A 21,426-nucleotide genomic window follows, 5' to 3' on the forward strand; every position below is an offset into this window, starting at 1 on the left:
GCAGCGACCGCACACCCGATTTACTTATCTCTGTGTGGTACGCCGCATCTTAAACGACAACAGAGAGCGACCTTTTGCGGATTGCAAGAGACTCTGATGCATCTTTCGGGAATGGTTTTAGATCTGAAACGATAATTTTGCTTGTTAACATGTCGATTGAAGAAGAAATGAGCTTCATCTGAAAAGACATTTTTTGCCCATAATTATGACAGTTTCAAGTTGCTGAAAAACTCAAGCAGCAAAATCGATGGCCCATTCGTTACCTTTTTGGGGGTTATTACAAACTTACTTGAGTGTAAAACAAAGTATGGGTGACCCTCGACTTTCGCAGAGTTCGCTATTTAACACATTTTTAAAAATGAAATGTTTTCAAGATTTTTGTCGTTGTTGGGAAAATTATTCGCTTCCTTGCAGTTGCTCCCACTTAAGTTGATAAAAATTGTGCTCTTGGATTTGAGACCCAACTTTCATCAAGAAACAGTCTGTGCGAAAACGTCAGCAATAAATGTTAATAAACGTATTCATAATAAATGTACAAATGTACAAAATTTAAAACGTAGTGGTGCAAGCATTTCTTTAAGCCTCCACAAAGTAGAAAGACAAGTGTCGAGTTGGTTAATATCCAAGAAGTAGTTCACATTTCATTTTGTTCCGACAGTAAAGTAATATTCTAAAGATTAAAATTTAAAGCATTATTAATTTTACAGAATGATACAAAACGCCCAAGATGAAATAGTTAGCTTAAAAGAAGGAACTGAACTCTGAACTTGGACGTCAGCAACGAAGATATTAGTGAGGTGATTGAATTTCACTTAATACCTCTCTTAAATGAATACTGAATTGAGCAGCAAGAGTCATAAAATACACACTAGAAATGAGGAAGAAGAAACTGATGTGTGGTATTCAGCTAACCTTGACAAAAGAAAACACATAAAAGCGATTAAACACGCCTCATTACGTTAATTATGTATACTGATAAATAAATAGTATTTTAAAATACAATAGTTAATGGCGTTTTTTACATCCCTCTGCTTTTGAACATTCGACACTAATACAGATTTTCAGGAATACATTATGTGCGAAAGTCGGATGACTGCCTATATTTTTATAAGGATAGTATTCACGCAAGAATGTTTATTATCATAAATTTTTGAATAGTAACCAAACATTCTTGAAACATATATTTTGCCACGAAGAACTGTCAGAGCGCACTAAACACAAATAAAAAATTGTAAAAGTGATAATATTTTAAACATGTTCGCCATTTCGTTTGAAATTCATATCATTCTTATTGGAATATTCTTTATATTAATATTCTTAATTTTATTTATGACCTTTCATGAAATGAGTCTGTTTCTATTGAAACATTTCGTAAGTCGGAATAACATGGAAGGGCAGAATTTCTTTGAAAATTGTTTAATATATATTAAACAAAAAATGACAGAATATTATGGGTTCAATTAATGTGATTATTTTAAGTATAATACACTAGTTTTCGAAAAGAGTTTTCTGTTTTTAAATGTATATCCTAGGCAATAAGACAAGCAATATTTCGAATGGACTTGATCTAAGAAATGCATACCAAACGAGCTCTAAAATTATATGTTAAATGAATCAATTTGTTTCTACTTAATTTTAACACGGAAACCATTTTACTTAAAATTACTTTCGGTTGAATTTAAGTTTCTTATATATATTCATATATATTTGAACATATATTTGAATATATATTAAGTATTTTGAACTGATATGTTAACTGGAAATTATATATTGTTGGTTTCACTTTGCCTGCGAATTTGGTTTCACCGTCAAGCTCCAGATGAGAATGAACTGTTATGACCGGTCAGTGACACAATTTTCATCTTTAAAAAGGTAAAAACGTTGCCAGTTTCCGAAGCGTCGGTGGTATAACGGTTAGCATAGCTGCCTTCCAAGCAGTTGACCCGGGTTCGACTCCTGGCCGACGCAGCCATGTTTTTTTCTCAATTTGTTTAATGAAAATTGTATATGAAAAATAATACAATAATCTTAAAATTTTACTTTTAAATTACTATATTTTTATCTGTTTTCTTATTTCTGTTATATATAATATTTAGTATTTATTATTTATAGTTACGAATTAGAACATAATAATTACGAGCACTAATTAGGATATTTAAAATTACAATAAATAAGCGTTGCTAATTTCTTACGCTAGTGTTACGCTTTCAGATCTTAATAGCTGCGCTCAGTTTAATGTGAGAAATCCAGCTTGCCTACTAATTAATTAAAAAAGCTTTATAGATTTCCACTAATTTTTCTTGTGCTCATATTTCCTAAAATTCTTTATGAGGTATTTTCTCTTTCCTTACTGCGTGTCTTCGTCGTGTAACTGGATTATACGTCCACCTGGCCGTTGGGAGTTCGGGTGTTCGTTTTCTGCGAGGGCACTGCATTTTTTTAAAGTCTCCTGCATCCATAAACCTATTTCTACAAAGCTATTGAATTAGAGTTCCTTTAAGTATTTCACATTTATAAAGATTTGAGAACTTGAATAAATGGTTTTAATTGCTGTTCTGCTTAACAGATGGTGTTTGTGTTGCGTTTTAGATTTTTTGTTCATATAATGGTTTCCTTCTGTCAACCTATATGCATAGTAAATAAAAGTAATGTTTTCGGTTCGAAAATTCGATACTGCGTTTTCAGTGAGTAAGCACGGATTAAGTTCCCCACAACGCATTTTGATTTGAGACGTTTTTACTATGAATGCCTGCCTGTATCTCTCTTTGTGTGTGACAATTTTTTCTCGATAACTCTTACATGAAACGTCCAAATATTTGCATTCTCTGTATTTCAGCTTTCTACGTTCATATAAAATGTTAAACAGATTTTGGGTAAAATTGGACAATCGAAAGTGCAACTTTACATGAAGTCCGTAACAGTTTTGAGGAAAAGGTATATTAAAATATTATCCACAACATTCCGATTTTTAGTACTTTTATACGGATGAGAACAACATATTAGATCTGATATTGGCTTAAACTGACAAAATGGAAGTATTACCTCACTTAAGCTCTGAATGGATTTTCATGAAAAATATGTAACGAGAAAATGTTAACTTTTTTTATTTTTGGTATTTAAAACATGTATACGATTGGGAACAAAATATTACATTTATATAACAACATATTACATATTTTTAAATCTATGCCAAATACAGGGAGATTAAGGTGTTTACGAAAACGAGCTCTCGTTATGAACCAATAAAATATATTAGCCTCAGTCTTTAATTTTGTGTTCATTTCACTCTTGCATCAACAATCAATTTTCAAATAAAAGGATGACATAACCATTAACTATTGTGTCTTTGGTCTCTTGAAAGGAGCCCTTTCTAGGTGCAAACCCACCATGATTGATGGAGTCTAGAAAGTAGTGGAAGAGAAATGGAAATCAATATCCCTGAAAATTTTACGAAAAGCCCTTCTGTCATGAAATCACGATGCAGACTTATAGTCTAGGGAAAAAATCTGTATCAGATCGGAGATTTAAAAAAGTACTCTTTACATTTTTAACATTTTTAATAAAAATTAATTAAAAGTTCTCATTTTTAATTAAAAGTTTTCGAAATCACGATGGAGGTAAATACCCTCTGTAGTTAAATTTCGTTGTTGCTTTGAAGGCTATTTTTTTTCCATCGTTTAATGTTATCATTCGGTTTATGTTATCATAATAACACCTGAACAAATGTGATCATATTAAATGTCGCCTATGGTACATTGTTTTAAGTAATTTTTTTTGACACAATTCCTCGTCGAAAACTGTTCAGATTTTGCGAAACATTATGCAGAAAAACAACCATTAAGGTTCAACGAATCAGATCTTTCCTTTTGATTTTCATATAAAATTTATATGTAAGTTTTATTTAAAATTATTTCTGATCAGTTTCAGTCTTATTGAGAATTTTGAAATATAGTATTACCAGCAGCTACGCGGCCAGCCTTCGTCAGCTTTTTAAAGTACCGGAAAAATGCCAAACATTAAATTTAAAAACGGCGCGGAATTTTACTCTGCAGAACAACTTCATTAAATAAATAAATAAAATAAAAGGAAAAAAATGTATTACATATAACAAAATTACAATGAAATAAACAATATCCCTTAATACAAATATTAATTATCCTAATAAATAAATTAACCAACTTCCCGTTGCAAAATCTTAAGAATTCAAATGATATAAAGGAAGTTAAGAACTTTGTTTCCTAAAAAAATCATGCAAACTTTTATATAATTAAAATTATACATATAATTAAAATTATACATATAATTAAAACATAATATAAAAAATTACAATGAACTAAGCAATAAAGCTCATATTTTCAAGAGAAAACAGTCAGCAATATTCAAAGCAATGAATGAAAAACTGTTGTCAAAACCACATTTCTAAAAGAATGAAATGATTCAAAATGATGCCATAAAATCGAAAAGATGAAATAAAAAAATCTGATTCGAATTTTGAAAAATTCGCTTCAAGGTGCACTGGATCTTGTCTAGATGCACCTATATACCAAATTTCGTAGTCTATTAGCTTACGCGCAGTAGGAACGAAAAACACACACCACACACACACAGACAGACTCTTTCTTTTATTATATCTAGAGATGAACTTACATGCTGTTGGCTTAAAATTACCTGCGAAGTTGTTTTCACCGTAAAGCGGATGATGGAGACGAACCGTTATGACCGGTCAGTGACACAGTTTTGATCTTGAAAAAGGTAAAGATGCGTTTATTTCTTGAAGCGTCGGTGGTATAACGGTTAGCATAGCTGCCTTCCAAGCAGTTGACCCGGGTTCGACTCCCGGCCGACGCAGCTGAACATTTTTGCTCAATTTTTATAATTATGAAATGTCTCATTTGTAGCAAGCTTTTATAGAACTCTATTTTTGATAAATAATTTTATTTGTTTGTAACAACAAAAATACCCTGCATATTTGGTCTTTAAATTTCAGTTATTCTGAATTCTAATAAAATTAGTAAAAGAGTAAATGAGGTTCTATTTTATAATTTTTTTTTCTAAATAATCGTTGCATTAGTTTGCGTTATTGCAGCAGTAAATAAGATGCTATTTAATATGAAACGTAGTTTAAAATAAACAAAACAGTTTAAAATTTTTTCAAAAATTTTATTTGTACCTATATATTCCAAATAAATTGCAAATTGTTTTTGTAAAATATTTTACAAAATTGTTTTTGTAAAATATTACGCAATTCGGCTAAGCTTCACTTGTGCAACTCATATAAAAAGTCCTCTCGGAATACTCGTTGTCTTAATTGTTCTTTTACAAAAACAATTAGTATAAAGATCTTGCGAGAGTATTATACTTGTAATAGCATCGATTATATTAGTAATCGATGCTTATGAGGCGCGTATTATACTTGTAATTGCTTATGAGGAAAATTTGGGATCCAAGTTGAACATACCTTAAGAATTTTAAGTTATTTCTTGTGTGTGCGTGTGCGATTATGGCAAAACCTCGAGGGCTATCTGCCTAAGGGAGGAATGCCTTCATGGAGGACTTTCTAAGAAAAACTGGCTCGTATACACATTACACACGGAGAAAACAATGAAAACGCCCATGCACGCAGCCCGTTCGCGGGATTCGAACCTCGGACCAAATTACCAGTGTTCAGCGAATTTACCGTTCGGCCGCTGGTGGGCCAGTTATTTCTTGTATACTTTTATTTAAATGACGCATTAGAAAATATAACTATCTCGTTAAATTAGCATTTAAATTTAAATCAGCCTATTAAATAATTAAATTTAACAAATTTTGGCAGACAGTTAATACATATATAAGATTTTATCTTTCCATGTAAAAGATTTTACGACGAATCGAGTCTTCAATGCATCGAAATTTTGATTTCTAGCAAAATTCATAGATTGCTTGTGTGAAATAAATGGAATATTGAAAGATCAAAACGATGTTTTTGAAAACTCTAAAACAATGACATACGCCTGAACAGCTTTTAAAATGTAGTCTCTGTTTTATAATAAGCTTAATTGTTTAAGGAAAGTATTACATTTGATATTAAATATTAAAGCATGCGATATAAATTAAATTTTCATTTAAAATGCTTACATCTGAAAACTCTTATTAATTTTCTTTAGATTTAAAAATGTCTTTTATTTGCATCATGCACCAGACTTTTCAAGTAAAATATTATCAATATGCATAAATAAATATATGCTGCATTTCTTCGAAAGTTATTCGTTATCTATTACTCAAATAAGCCAAAGAATAATAGATAAGATTCATTTGTGAAGTTAAAAGATTTAGATTTAAATATAAAAATTTATTTAAAAAATTAAAATTTTAAATAAAAATATGGAGACTTTTTTGTTAAATATGAACTTGCGACAAACAATTTTCTGTACCAAGATATAGGCGCTAACTTAATACTTTTACGAGATCATCAATTCATTGCGACTGCGATAAAATTTTTATAAACATAAAAATTATATCTCTTACGTTAATTATTTCAACAAATAGAAAATAGAATGACGCACATTCGAAATTTTCTATTGACAATACTCATTTTAAAAACAAAAATACTATTCTAAGAACAAATTGATTTTAATGGTGATTTCACAGTTCTGTGAATTATAAATTAAATGAAAGATTTACAAAATATGAAATGTAAAATTCGAAATTCAAAATTTAGGTTGCCTCGTGCACATGTTCTAATGGAGGATTATGTTATTCAGAATTTGATGTCTCTAAGTAACGTAGTTTTTTACAATGCGAATAAAATGCATACATACATGCCGATTCTTCGCTATTTAATTTTATTAAAATAATCTGGGGTAATAATATTTGCTGGCAACAATTTGAAAAATGATTCGTTCATAGAGGACGATGGGAAACCTCATTTTGAGACTAATAGCTCTTTTGGGCTGAAAGATTAATTTTCTATTGTTAAATTGATGAAAATGATCGTATGAAATGGTTTCGTCAATGCGTAGAAAAGTTCCCAGCGGGACACATGATAGTTGCAGGGTTTTGTTACGATGGTCAATTAACCCTAAATAAAAAGTAATAACAGAAAGGTTTAAAATTTTAAATTATGTCCAAAGGAGCGTTTTTTTAACATTTTATCTGTTACCTTTATTTATTAAATATCGCGTTCTTCGCACTTAAAGCATAAAATTCAGTTTAAGAGCAATATCGCAAAATAGTTTTAAATTGAACATATATTTAGAATTTCCGATACAGAGTTTGGCGCGCTGGAAGTAAAAATTTTTTTCTGTACAACGTTGCCATTGCTCGCTTTGAAATCCTTGAGTTTGTTAGTCAAAAATTCGTTAAAGTTTTACAAAATAGGAAATGGATAATAAAACAAATTCCAAATTTCAAATTTGGTCTTACACATGCCCATATTCGCAGTAGGATTACGTCATTCAAAATTCGATAGCTCTATGTAACGTTGTTTTATCACAATGCGAGAAATAGACATACATTTATGCAGATTTTTCATTATTTAATTTCTTCAAATATAATGCAGGACTCTAACATTTGGTGGCAACAGTTTGAAAAGTGAAACGGACATTTATAGTGAACGAACGCAAAATCGCAAAACGAAAGCCATAGTCCTTCAGGGACAAAGCCCCTTTGGACTAAAAATAATATGACGGTACTAAGAAAAATTTTATTGTCGTGGAAAATTCGAGCTAGAGCTGTAGATAAGCTAGAGCTTTGCCAAACAGTAATACATTGCTTTAGAACCGCTGAGTGGCCAATTTAAATTTAAAATTCTGTTAATCAAAATTTCATTAAATTCACAGAGAACATGAAATAATTAAAAAGGCAAATTTGAAAATCCAAAAACCTAGCTTTGAGGCGAACATGCTCGGATGAAAGAATACGTGTTTTCAAAATTAGGCGGTCCTGGATGAGGTCGTGCCGATGTACGCATTTTGTCGATTTTCTTAAAATCAACTTTTCCACCAGCATATTCAAATTTTTAAGCGTTATCAAAACAAAAGAGTCTGTTTGTTCTTTTGTTATGATTTATCTCACTTGTCTGACAATAACATCAGAACAAGCTCGCTAAATTCATCCTGGCAAGAGTGAGTGATTATAGCAAAAAAAACAGAGATGATTATGACGCGCCAAACACAAGATGGGATGATTATAATTGATGACATTAAAATTCAATAAATGAAAACAAGTAAATCCAGAGGATGAAGTCAGATAAACACAAGTTAAAAGCACACATTAAAATTCAAGACACAGTCTTCAAAACAAATTACATTAGGTAATAAAAGCCGGTCTCTTTTAAATAATAAAATAAATTACAATTGACCTCTTTTCCGATTAAACGGTCGAGAGGTAAGTCACAGCTATTAAAATATTTCTGGCGAAGACTATTAAAACATGGACACTCAATTAAAATATGACGAACAGATAAACAAACATTACAATTAAAACAAACAGGCTCATTTTCAGCTTTGAGAAAATAGTTATGCGTGACTCTAGTGTGACTAATTCTGAGGCGAGTCAAAAGAACGTCCTCTTTATGATTTCCAACAAATCCCAATGCTCAATTCTAGGCTTGACGTTTCTCAACTTGTTGTGATGCTGAACATCCCAAATTTGCTGCCATTTTTTTCGGACCTTTCCCTTGATGACACAGCAGATGTCTCTAAAAGGGATAAGGCGACTGAACGGTGAAATAGCAGATTAGGCTGCGATGTCTGCAAGCTCATTTCCCTTTATTCCAGCATGTCCAGGAACCCAGCAGTACAGGACTTCATATCCTCGAATCGTTAAATTTATATGAATTTTGAGAACATCCACTACCACAGGATTCTGAGTGTTGGGAAAAGCTTCCAAGGATTTAAGAGCACTATACGAGTCTGTATAAACTATGAACTTTTTGTGGCAGAGCTTTGAGATGTACAAAAGACCATAATATATTGCATTTAATTCAGATGTTATGACTGAGCAAGCATGGAGCAGGCATCTGCCCTCAATGTAATCTTCAAATACAAAAGCCATCCCGACATGATCATTTGACTTTGATCCATCTGTGTATATCGGATAATAACTGCTATACCTGTGCCTGTGCTCAGGGAAGAGTTGTCTGTAAACGATCTCGTTAGTGCTCGCCTTCACGTGATGTTTGAAAACATCAAGGAGCTGAATACGTGAATTTTCCCAAGGTGGAATTTCAAAATTCTGTACTGCTTGTGGGTGCATATCAGAGAGGGAAAGTTCCTCAATGACCGGGCGAACTCTTAAAGGAAAAGTAGGAACACAGGATGGACGTGTTTCAAATAATGTGTTACACTCATTATCAAGTAAGCACAGTTTATTGGGATGTTCAGGTTGGGATAAAATATTAAAATATTGCAAAAGGGACAATTGCTCACGCCGCAGATAAAGTGATGGTTCGTTGGAGTCAACATATAAGCTCTGGACAGGAGAAGTCCTGAAAGCTCCTGAACAAATCCTCAAACCTTGATGGTGAACAGGATCCAGCTTTAACAAAACAGATGACCGAGCAAATCCATAAATAACTGAGCCATAGTCCAGTTTAGAGCGTATAAGCGCTCTGTAAATGCGAAGCATGGAGCAACGCTCTGCACCCCAGGAGGTGTTCGCCAACACTTTTTAAAATATTTAGTGTTTTTAGACACTTCTTTCTCAGGTTTAAAACATGAGAAAGGAAAGTCAATTTTCGGTCGAACGTCACTCCTAAAAATTTTACTTCAGGCGTAACTGGAATAATTGTACCATTCAGATATAACTCAGGTTCAGGATGGAGACCACGCTTCCTACAAAAGTGCACGCACACAGTTTTCTGTTTCGAAAATGTAAATCCCTGTTTGTTTGACCATTCTTCGATCTTATTCAGAGCCATCTGCAGTTGCCTCTCTACGTATCTCATGTCTGCCCCTCGACAGCTAATCTGCAGATCATCAACATATAGAGATCCCAAGATGGTGGGAGACAGTTCTTTTAATATAGAGTTTATTTTTAAACTAAACAGGGTTACACTAAGCACACAGCCTTGAGGCACACCCTCTTCCTGTTCAAAAACATCTTACAAAACAGAGCCAATTCTTACTTGAAAAGTTCTAGCGTTCAAGAACTTCTGAATGAAAATTGGTAGGTTGCCGCGCAAGCCACTCTCGTGAAGATCGCGAAGTATACCGTATCTCCATGCCTTATCATAAGCTTTCTCAATGTCAAAGAATATTGACAAGGTGACTTCTTTTGACAAAAGCTTTTCGAATAGATGTCTCTAAAAGAAGCATATTACCTACGGTCGTTCTTCCCTTTCGAAAACCGCTTTGATAAGGCGATATAATATTATTCTTTTCCAAGAAGTAGACTAGGCGGCTGTTTATCATCTTTTCAAACTGTTTGCATAGGCAACTGGTAAGGGCAATTGGCCGATAGTTGGAGGGATTCCTTGGATCTTTCCCTGGCTTAGCAATAGGAATGACAACAGCTCTCCTCCATGCACTTGGAAAGGTACGCTCCTTCCACACTCTATTGTAAAGAGTGAGAAGGGCAGTCAGTAACTTATAGGACAGATGCTTTAGCATTTCGTAATTCACGCAATCAAGACCCGGAGAAGACCTATGTGTCTGCAATAAAGCACTCCTTAATTCAAGCATAGTAAAGTCTTTATTGTAAGGCTCAGATTTGGAAGAGTTGAATGCGATGGGATTTATTTCAGAGTGCTGCTTCATAGAGAGAAATGCAGGTGAATAGTTTCTGCTGGAAGAAACGGCAGCAAATGCCTCACCAATAGTATTCGCAATTTCTTCTATAGAGTTAATCACTCGGCCATCTTTTTCCAAAAAGGAAAGTGGTCTTTACATATGCCGCATGCTTTTCGAACTCTTTCCCAAACCCACTTACTAGGCGTGGAGGATGTTATTGACGACACATAGGAAATCCAAGAATTCCTTTGGCTCTGCCTCCTTACTTTTCGTGCATTTGCTTTGGCTCTTTTAAATGCTATGAGGTTTTGCAGAGTAGGATATCTACGAAAAATACCCCATGCTTTTTTCTGTTTTTTCAGTGCTTCATGACAGTCGCGATTCCACCAAGGTTTCGAATATTTTAGTAGTCTTCCTGATGTTCTAGGAATGGAAAGCATAGCTGCCTGAGTAATGGTATTAGTAACAGCTTCAACAGCGTCATCGATATGCCCATCTTCTACCATTTCATCTGTGAGCTCTGCAATGGAAGAGAAGATTTCCCAGTCTGCCGTATCGAGTGTGAATCGAGGGGATCTCGACATGGGGTTTGCTCCTCTTCGTGCAAAAGATATAAAAATGGGATAGTGATCACTGTTGTAAAGAACATTTCCCACACTAAAAGTGCAAAATGGCAACAGAGATGGTGAACAGATGGCAAGGTCGAGAGCATGGAATGTCTTTGAAGGCTCATGGAAGTAAGTATCCTGCCCATTATTCAGGAGACAAAGGCTATGATCTTCAATCAATCGCTCAATTTGTCTTCCTCGGCAATTTGTATCTTTACTACCCCAGAGCGGACTATGGCCGTTAAAATCACCTATTATGATGAAAGGCTCAGGTAGCTGCTCTATAAGGCCATTTAAATCTTGCTCATCAATATGCTCATTTGGAGGCAAATACAGAGAAAGGACTGTAACAACAATATCAAAATTTGTTTGAGTAGCGACAACTTGGAGGGATGTCGTTAAAGAAAGCACATTTGAGGGATAATCCAGTGAGGTGAGGAGACCTACACCTCCATTGGCACGCTCACATGCAAGGTTATCTTTCCTGACGAAAGAAAACCTCCGAAGTTTTGCCTGTTGTTCTGGTTTTAGATTTGTTTCCTGTATTGCGAAGCATACAGAATGATAAGCATTAATTATGTCTTTGATGTCGAGCAAATTTCGGTGGAAACCGCGACAGTTCCATGAGACGAGGGGGGCCATTATGCTTGGTTTTTGTTCTTTCTGTGCTCTTGTTTGGTTTTTCGTGGAAGTAGATTCCTGGGAACTTCTAGACCCTCCTCTACTTCCATAGTGTCTCAATCCGCAGATTCAGAAATCATTTTGGGTTTACTTTGAATGACTGTTTCTTTTGTATTAAATGAGTTGAATTTTCCGTTTTCTTGTTGGATGTGGTCGGTTGGGTTTTATTTGGTACACTCTGCGTGCCTATTGATGTTTGTGTGGCAATGCTACGTGATGTTTTAACGGCACTGGCATATGATTTGTTTTGTTGGAGCTGTGTGCTTTGAACTAGTTTTCTGGCTTCAGCATACGAAATGTTCCTGGTTACTTTTGCAGTCTGCACTTCTTTTTCGGATTTCCATTTTGGGCACAGGCGTGAAAATGCTGGGTGCTGACCCTTGCAGTTTATACACGAAGGCGCAGCGGTACAATTTTCAGAATCGTGGCCAATCTGTGAGCATCGGGCGCATGTGAGGCTGCCACGACAAGACATCTTAGAATGGCCGAAACGCTGGCATTGGAAACATCGCATAGGGTTAGGAATATAAGGTCTTACAGGACAATTTAAGTATCCGGCCTTAATATTCTTAGGCAGAACAGGCGTGTTGAAGGTAAGGATCACGTGTTTCGTGTCAATCAACTTACCTTCCTTTCGCATCTTGATCCGCCTAGCACCACAGACATTTTGGTCAGCTAACTCGGAGACGAACTCTTCTTCTGAAACACACAGAAGGTCGATCTCCGAGATCACACCTCTACAAGAATTGAGTGTTTTGTGCGCTGACACAGTTATAGATATTTCTCCAAATTTGGTTTGTCGGGAAAGAGAAGCAGACTGGGTGGTCGACATGGTATCAATAAGCAGGTCTCCTGATCGGAGACGCTTTATGTTCCTTGGCTCACCTATGCATGAATGTATATATTTGCTTACGAGAAAAGGAGACATCTTTTGCAGTTCACCAGAAGGACTAGAGAAAACAAGTAAGAGCGGACAATCAGTAGATTCTTTGGCATTTGCATCGGTTCGGATCTTCTTCGTACTGGATTTGTCAATAATTTCAGTATCTTTGTCATTTTCATCGGTACGGATCTTCTTGTTAATTGATTTGTCAACAATTTCAATATCTTGGTTGGTGTCTTTTGAGTCAGGTTTTTTTTAGAATAAAAAGAGAAGCCATAATTGAAAGAGAAAAAATTCGGGTCTGACGGCCCCGCCCACAACGGAGCCCAACAAGAGAACACAGTTTGTGTTAGGGTTAGCCGGACCTATACGCAAACTGAAGCCCCACAGTCGGCTTTCCCGAAAGCAGGTACTCCCGAGAGCTTGACCCCAAGCCACTGACACAAGGACTAGTGACCAGCCGATTGACTAAGGTGCCTCCCGTTTATCTGAAGCAGAGGCCAAAATAGTGTGTTGGGGACAGTACCTCGCCCTTCAACTACCAGGACCCTCCTTTCCAGCGACACGGGTCTCCACACACGGCAAACACGTGGGCAGTTTTCTCGCCACTCGAAAACTAGAGACAAGGTCTGTTCCAGTCTCTCGTGGCGAGCCCCAAACTCCGTAGAGAGAAACCACAAGGGAGAAAGGAAGGGAAAAACTACCAGCCAAGGGGAGAGGAGACGGAAAAGAGGATAGATCACTGGGGCTCCAGGATCGTGACACCCGTCTCATCAAGAAGATGATCCCCTGAAGGGCTAGGGTACCTCGGGATTGCCACACCCGTACTCACAAAAGTGAGCCCCCTGAGGGGTCATCCTGGCAAGGACAGCAAGATCGCGTGTTGTTGGCAAGAGCCTTGAGCACCATACAGGTGAAGTCCGACTTCGCTTAGTTCCGCTCCCAGTTTTGACGGAGGGCACTCCGGGGGAACGGATCCGAGGGTCTCCCACCTCTTTCCTCCTACCGTCAACCTCTCGAAACGACTTTCGGCTAGCCATATATTTTGGGCGCTCCATCTGAGAAGATAATTTTTTGACTCAAATTAATGTTTCTGAAGCGTGTCAAATGTCATGAGGAATCATCAGAGCATACTAAACACAAATAAAAATTAGAATCGGTGATAGCGCTTTAAACATGTAGCCATTTCGTTTTAAAATTATATCTTTCTTATTAGAATATATTTTACTAGGATTTTATGGCCGAACAAGCACTGAGACCATTTGACTCAAATTGTTTTACCATTCTTAAATTTCATATGAAAACTACTTTCCTTGAAATTACGTCTGAATAATTTTAGTCCTGAAAATGTACCAAAGGAATGAATTTGTTTTCACTGTGAAATTGACATTTCAGTGTTAAACCACTACAGAGGCATTCAGCTGATCGATGTTTACGTTTGCATGTAATATTTTCGAAAATGAGAGTAATCGAAAACATTCAAAGAGAGATCATCGGACAGTCAAAAAATGTTAGCTTTTTGTGTGTACTCGACAAAACATCAACTCTGAGCAGTTAACAAAGCTTATTTCTCCCTTGCGCTCAATGAGAAGTAACATCAGTATTAAGAAAGCAAAAAAAAAATAAATAAATAAATAAATAAATAAATAAATAAATAAATAAAAAATAATAAAAAAAATATTGAGATAGATCATTTCGTACTGAAAACTAAGGTTGAACGTTTTACGGAAGAAAGACACATTGGTTGATTATTTTAATTTAAAGAGTTATTTGATTCGTTAAAGAATTCAGCCTTACTGGTAAAAAATGTTTCATTTAAAATTACCCCGAAGTAAGTTAAGTCTTACCAAGCAGTCCGAAATATAATATAATAATTTTTAAGTCGCATGTGAATTTGCTTTTATAGCCATGCTCGGGTGAGGATGAACTGTTGCGTGCGGTCAGTGACACAGTTTTGATCTTAGAAAAGGTAAAGATGTGCTGTGCCCTCGAAGCGTCGGTGGTATAACGGTTAGCATAGCTGCCTTCCAAGCAGTTGACCCGGGTTCGACTCCCGGCCGACGCAGTAGTATTTTTTTGCCTTAAAGAAATAAAATTTCTTTGTTATAGCAAACTTTTTTTAAACTCTTTTCGATAAATAATTTTATTTGTCTCTAGCATTTATGAGTGGAAACTAAAGTATTCCCAATTTTTGATCCTTAAATTTCAGTCACTTAAGTCACTTTTTTAATTCTAATAAAATTAAAAAGGTAAATGTCATTCTTTTCATAATTTTTTGAAAAATCGTTATGTCATTTTCTCTTATTACAGCGCTACATATGATCTGATTTAATATACGAGGTAGTTCAACATAATGAAGAGATTTCAAAAATTTTAGGAAAAGTACTTTTTTAAAAATCAGTTTTATATGAAAAAAAAGAAATTAATGTTGTTTTAAAATTGTAATTTTCTTTTGGGATTTTATTTGCCTCTCATTTACATACATGACCCAATAAATATTTATAATTACGATACAAAAGTAGTCTCACTTTTTCTTACCCATCTTTGTATTCCATATATTAACACTACTACAAATCTATATTACTTAAATCTGAGCGCTTTTATCTGTCTGTCTGTTTATTCGTAACATCATCTCCTCTGGAACGGTGGAAAGTTGCGTTTGGAGAAAGGTACTCCCGGATTTCAAAAATTCGTAAGAAGCTATTTCGACCATTCTGATCTTCGTGCGACTTTAATCAGCCCAGATATTAATTAAAAACTCTGAAAACGATAAATTTTGCCCTCATTTTTCCGAGTGGCAACAGTCGCGAGTGCCGGAGATAAAAATGCTTTATTTCGAAAAGTGTTGCCACTTCTCGCTTTCAAATCGTAGAGTTTGTTAATCAAAAAGTAGTAAGTTTTACAAAATATGAAATATAATTAGCATTGTTAAATATTAAACATATTATTATTATATGAGGCCATATTGAGGTCGAAGGAAGGACGCGATTGCATGTGACGTCACTATACGTCGAAAATATTTCGAATAAACAGCTGCTGTTGACAACTTTTTTGTTTCAGGTTGGGATAAATAAAGGTTATATTATTACCAAGTTAATTCTTTTCTTGATATTGAAAACAAAATGCTGTTATATTTCATTAAATTTAAATCATGACGTCACACGTCTAACCTGCAGTGTCCAAATATTTTGCCTCCTGGTTTGACAACAAAAAATTATTTGAGACTTGGTTGTTGCTTGGAAAGAATGAACTGATTTATTCATACTGAAATGTTTTTATACATTTTCTTTTCAGTCGTACACAGAAATTATAAATTTTGTTCTGGCCGCAGCCCGCTAGTATTACTTATCACGTGCCCTACTGGTCTTTCTTTAGGGGAGAAATAAGCCATATTCCATCTTTCGTTTCACGCATCTCACAATTTAAAATTTAATAAACTTTCAGTTTTTATTTTGAAGAGAAGATATAGTATCATGGCTAAAATATACGAAACTTTAATCAGTGCTACTGAAAGATATGTACATTTAAACACAAATCAACAATCAACAACTGTTTTATTTATTTTAAACAATCTAATTCAGCATTTTATCTCTTTAGTAAAAAGAAGTAATTCTTTCTGATTTCTCAAATTTCTCATCGGACTCTGATTCTACTTTTTTATGACAAATACGAAAAATACTATGTTGCACAAGAAATAAGAAATTAAATATAATTAAATTAAGTAATTTTATATAATTAACTTTTATTTAAAAGGCATATGATAATTAGTGCATTAAAAAGACGCACTAAATAATTCTTTTACAGAATTCCTGTACAATTTTATATCGCAAATAATGATAGCGTGGGGAATGATAAATTAAAAAAGATAATGCCTACTACATGTAACGATGCAATTAAATTAACAGAAAATTTTAAAAGATAATGAGTTATAGATTTGGGAATGCAATTAAATTTGTAGATTTCTTAGGGCAGTGATTTCAAAAGCAGTTTTAAAATGGAATTATAAATTTTACTATTTTTATTTTGGAAAAACGTTAACATGCTATTTTTATATATTTAAACCTGTGAATTTTAACATTCTAATAATGCGATCCATAGGGTGTTGTAAGCGTTATGATTACGATCTGCGTTCTGATAATTGTTTTGATGTTAGTTTTAAGATATTATCAGATGTGCTAGTTTTAGAGAAAGAATTGCTTACTCTAGTTATTATTCTAGTGTTAGCAGTGACATCAGCACCGAGAAAGGTGAAGAGAAGAAAATGGCGGTATAAAAAGATAGGCGAAGTGGCGAAATTAAAAATATTTATGTGGTATGGACACATAGCTGCTGCTGGCGGTGTTTCAAAAATAATAGTTAGGATCTTCTTTACTTACTGAAAATAAATACTTGAAAAAACAACTTCAATAATACATTTTATTTCATATTTTCTTATTTGTCTTTCTGTTATTATTATTTCCATTCTAAACTGCTAAAGAATTAATGTAACTTTGACAGTAGTTTAAATTACAAGAAATATTATAGACATAAAAGAGATTCTATTTAAAAATATGCATGTCTACTTAAAAAAATTAAAATAAATTGAAGCTTTATTTTAAACTATTACATACCACTCAGCTGATCAATGTTTACTTTTACATGTAATATTTTCGAAAATGTCAGTAATCAAAAACATTCAGAGAGAGATCATTTAGCAGTCAAAACATTTTAGCTCTTGTGTGCTCAACAAAACGTTAACTTTGAACAGTCAAAAAAGATTAGTTCTCTCTGTATGTTCGACGAGAATTAACATCAGTATTGACACCATTAATTTATTTAAAATTACCTCAGAGAAAGTTCAGTCTTACCAAGAATACTGAAATATACATTCGCATGAGAAGTTGCTTTTTCTGTCGAGCTCGGAGGAGGATGAACTCCTGCGAGCGGTCAGTGACATAGTTTTGATCTTGAAAAAGGTAAAGATGAGACTGTCTCTCGAAGCGTCGGTGGTATAACGGTTAGCATAGCTGCCTTCCAAGCAGTTGACCCGGGTTCGACTCCCGGCCGACGCAGTTGTATATTTTTGCTCAATTTTGATAAATACTATGAATAAAATGTTCTTAGCTAAGCTTGATTTTTAATATATAATTTTATTTTCCAATAGCACTTATGAGTAGAAATTTATATTCGAAGACAACAAATATCCTCCACTTTTCAATTTTATAATTCAATGACTTGAGAATTCTGAATTCCTGTAAAATTAAAATGATAAATGTGTATTTTTACAATTTTAAAAAAATCGTTATATCCTTTTCTTTTATGACAGCAGTAAATATGACTCTATTTAATATACAAAGTACTAACGTTTAATTGCATGTATTTACGTAATTACACATTTAACGCCGTGTGTGTTAATATTTGAGTAATTCAAAATAATCAAAAGCTATCAAAATATTTTTTTAAATGAGTTTTAAATAAAAAAATTAAAAATTGTACATTGACGAAATGTAAGTTATACAAGCATAAAAATCATGCCAGTAATGAGAAAAATTAAAATAAGGAATCTGATCCGCCCCAAACCGTTGTTTAAAGTTTTTTTCACTCCCTCGCTGAGCTAGCACTCTACCAGTCAGTGGCTAAACTCCTTCCTACTAATCCATTTCTTTTTGCCATTTTAACTTTATTATTAAGCATTGCTTTCTTCGCATTTACGCCATGAACAATTCAACAGAAAAATTACAAAAATTTCAAAAGCAGCATAACAGCATCTGTTAAGAATTCCCGATACAGCGTCCGATGTTGACATGAAAAAATATTTTTCTATATTTTTCATTCTTTTGCCAGTTCATCATATTAGTGTTCAATTTTCTTACTAAGATGGATTACATTTTTTTTTTCTCTTTTTATTATGAAAGTTTTGCAGGCTCATTTTATTTATTAAATAAAGTCATAATTCGTAAAGTATTAATTTTCATGTGCCCTGCTGGTCTTTAGGGGAAATTATATTCACATTACTTTGAGAACTTCTAACCGTCTCAGAATGCAATACACAAGATTTATAGAGTGCTATTAATTTTTTTCGCGAAAATTATCCTCAATCCAGGAATTAGAATACAGAGGTTTCCCGATTATCCCGCCTAGCAGGGAAAGATGGTCAGGGATAACTGAAAATACATATAAAACAAAGTATGAGTTTTCATACATATTATGGGCGTTTATTTCTTTGAAAAGAATCATTAATTTTACTCCGCGTTTTGAGAGCATTTATATAGTTGTCGATTTTTTTTGCGGATTTTTCGTTCACCATTGTATTCGAATCACCTTTGATCGAAGAAGTCCAATAGAGTTTCCGAAGTCCTTGCTGTCTGAGGCTGATGTGATTATCAGTATCTTCTTCGCTTGTATTTTCAGTATCATTCTCTTCCTCTTCTGTTTTTGTGATGTTTGAAACGATATTCGCATCTCTCAAACATTGAAAGCCCGGCTCTGTAGAATCGCCATTGAACCATTCCTAATATTTTCTCGATTCACATTTTCGAAGTGTTTTACATTTTCAACTTTTTGTCCTCACCTTCTTCACAAATAGATAAATATTCGATTTCTATATTAGGAATAATCTTTTTCCAAAATAGAACTAGCTTGGTCGAAAATAAAGTTTGCCACTCCGTATATGGCATCCAAAACAATCAACTTTCTCTGGAACTCATTAAATCATTATCTTCCTCAACAAAAGTTATGAGAACATATCTGATAAACATTCAGGATAAAGAAGAAAATTTTTATTTCCATATTCTATCAAATAGTTTTTCTTTCAATCGACAGGATTCTAGAATTGGGATTTAGGAAATGCAACGGAAACAATTCTTGGGAATCGCGATTTGCCATTTTTTTAAAATCGATCTCAAAAATTCTCCTGTTGGGATTTTATATATATAAACTGTTCAAAATGTTAAGATAAATGTTCAAAATGTTAGATAAATCTTCGATTTCTACATTAGGAATTATATTTCTTCACGATTGAACCAGTGTTATTGGTTTTAATTTCGACGAATCGCTTACTACTTCGTATTATGGCATTCAAACAGTGAACGTTTTCCAGAACTCCATTAAATCATCATCTTCCTCAGCAAGAATTATGAAAACATATTTGATAAACACTCAGGTTTAAGAACGAAATTTTATGCCAGTTTAAATTACAAAAATCTTTACAAACTTAGAAATATTATATTTAAAAATATGCATGTCTGCTTAAAAAATAAGACTAAAATGACACTTCTATTTTAATCCACTACAGACACTTTCAATTTCGCTGATCATTGTTTACGTTTCATGCTAAACTATCGAAATAGAGAGTAATCGAAAACAATTAGAGCAGTAAAAAAATTTTAGCTCCTTGTATGTGCCCGACAAAACATAAACTTTGAGCAGTTAAAAAAGGTTAGTTGTCAATGTGCCCTCGACAACGCTCGGCGGAAAAAAAAAAAAAAAAAAATCCCAAACAGATCATTGGGTATTAAAAACTACGGTTGAACGTTGTATAGACCACAGACACGTTGGTTGATCATTTTAATTTTAAGCATTATTTGATTCATTTAAGAATCGAGCTTTACTAGTAAAAATTGTTTCATTTAAAATTGCCTCGGAGTGAGTTCAATCTTAGCAATAATTTTGAAATATGCATTGCCACGCGCTGTATCGCATGTGAACTTCCTTTCACTGTCGAGCTCTGGATGAGGATGAACTGTTGCGAGCGGTCAATGACACAATTTTGATCTTGAAAAAGGTATAGATGTTCTCTGCTTGCGAAGCGTCGGTGGTATAACGGTTAGCATAGCTGCCTTCCAAGCAGTTGACCCGGGTTCGACTCCCGGCCGACGCAAGGCTACGTTTTTGCTTGGTTTATATAAATAAAATGTTCTTACCTGCAGTTAAGCTTGGTTTTTGATAAATAATTTTATCTTACTAATTTTAATTATAATATTTCAAATAATGTAATTATAATATTTTAAAAATATGTTTGCTGATGTTTTATATTCTGCTACACGCTGGAAAGAAAAAAAAAGAGACAGAGAGAGAGAAAACTAAACTTTAGTATAAATTTAACTTTAATTATACTAAAAATTAAAACCGTATATATTTGCTTGCAGAGCCGTGTCTAAACCTTTTTTCACCGGTGTACCCGGCGTAGAGTAGACCGATCAGTGACACAGTTTTGATCTTGAAAAAGGTAAAGATGCATTTATCTCTCGAAGCGTCGGTGGTATAACGGTTAGCATAGCTGCCTTCCAAGCAGTTGACCCGGGTTCGACTCCCGGCCGACGCAATGGTGCATTTTTGTTCAATTTAAATAAATAAAATGTTCTTACCTGCAGCTAAGTTTGGTTTTTGATAGATAATTTAATTTTGCTACAGCATTATGAGTCCAAATTTATATTCGGAGACAATTAATATCCTCAGCTTTTGAATTTTATAATTCAGTGATTTAAGAATTCTGAATTCTAGTAAAATTAAAATGATAAAAATAATTGTGTTACATAATTTTTTTTTTAAATCTCTCTATCAT

At 34.0% G+C, this 21,426-nt stretch overlaps 6 non-coding genes across 6 annotated transcripts; all 6 read left to right on the forward strand.

Annotated features, from left to right (window-relative positions):
* The first annotated feature begins 1,896 nt into the window (after positions 1–1,896).
* On the forward strand, positions 1,897–1,968 carry TRNAG-UCC (transfer RNA glycine (anticodon UCC)). Its single transcript has one exon. It is a non-coding gene; the product is annotated as a tRNA-Gly (tRNA).
* A 2,808-nt stretch (positions 1,969–4,776) lies between these two features.
* On the forward strand, positions 4,777–4,848 carry TRNAG-UCC (transfer RNA glycine (anticodon UCC)). Its single transcript has one exon. It is a non-coding gene; the product is annotated as a tRNA-Gly (tRNA).
* Positions 4,849–14,877: 10,029 nt separating this feature from the next.
* TRNAG-UCC (transfer RNA glycine (anticodon UCC)) lies at positions 14,878–14,949 on the forward strand. The gene has a single exon. It is a non-coding gene; the product is annotated as a tRNA-Gly (tRNA).
* A 2,914-nt stretch (positions 14,950–17,863) lies between these two features.
* TRNAG-UCC (transfer RNA glycine (anticodon UCC)) lies at positions 17,864–17,935 on the forward strand. The gene has a single exon. It is a non-coding gene; the product is annotated as a tRNA-Gly (tRNA).
* A 2,735-nt stretch (positions 17,936–20,670) lies between these two features.
* TRNAG-UCC (transfer RNA glycine (anticodon UCC)) lies at positions 20,671–20,742 on the forward strand. The gene has a single exon. It is a non-coding gene; the product is annotated as a tRNA-Gly (tRNA).
* A 372-nt stretch (positions 20,743–21,114) lies between these two features.
* On the forward strand, positions 21,115–21,186 carry TRNAG-UCC (transfer RNA glycine (anticodon UCC)). Its single transcript has one exon. It is a non-coding gene; the product is annotated as a tRNA-Gly (tRNA).
* The last annotated feature ends 240 nt before the right edge of the window (positions 21,187–21,426 follow it).

This window comes from Stegodyphus dumicola, chromosome 1 (assembly GCF_044657685.1).
Source record: "Stegodyphus dumicola isolate Sdum_Otavi_A_Nest chromosome 1, ASM4465768v1".
NCBI lineage: Eukaryota > Metazoa > Arthropoda > Arachnida > Araneae > Eresidae > Stegodyphus > Stegodyphus dumicola.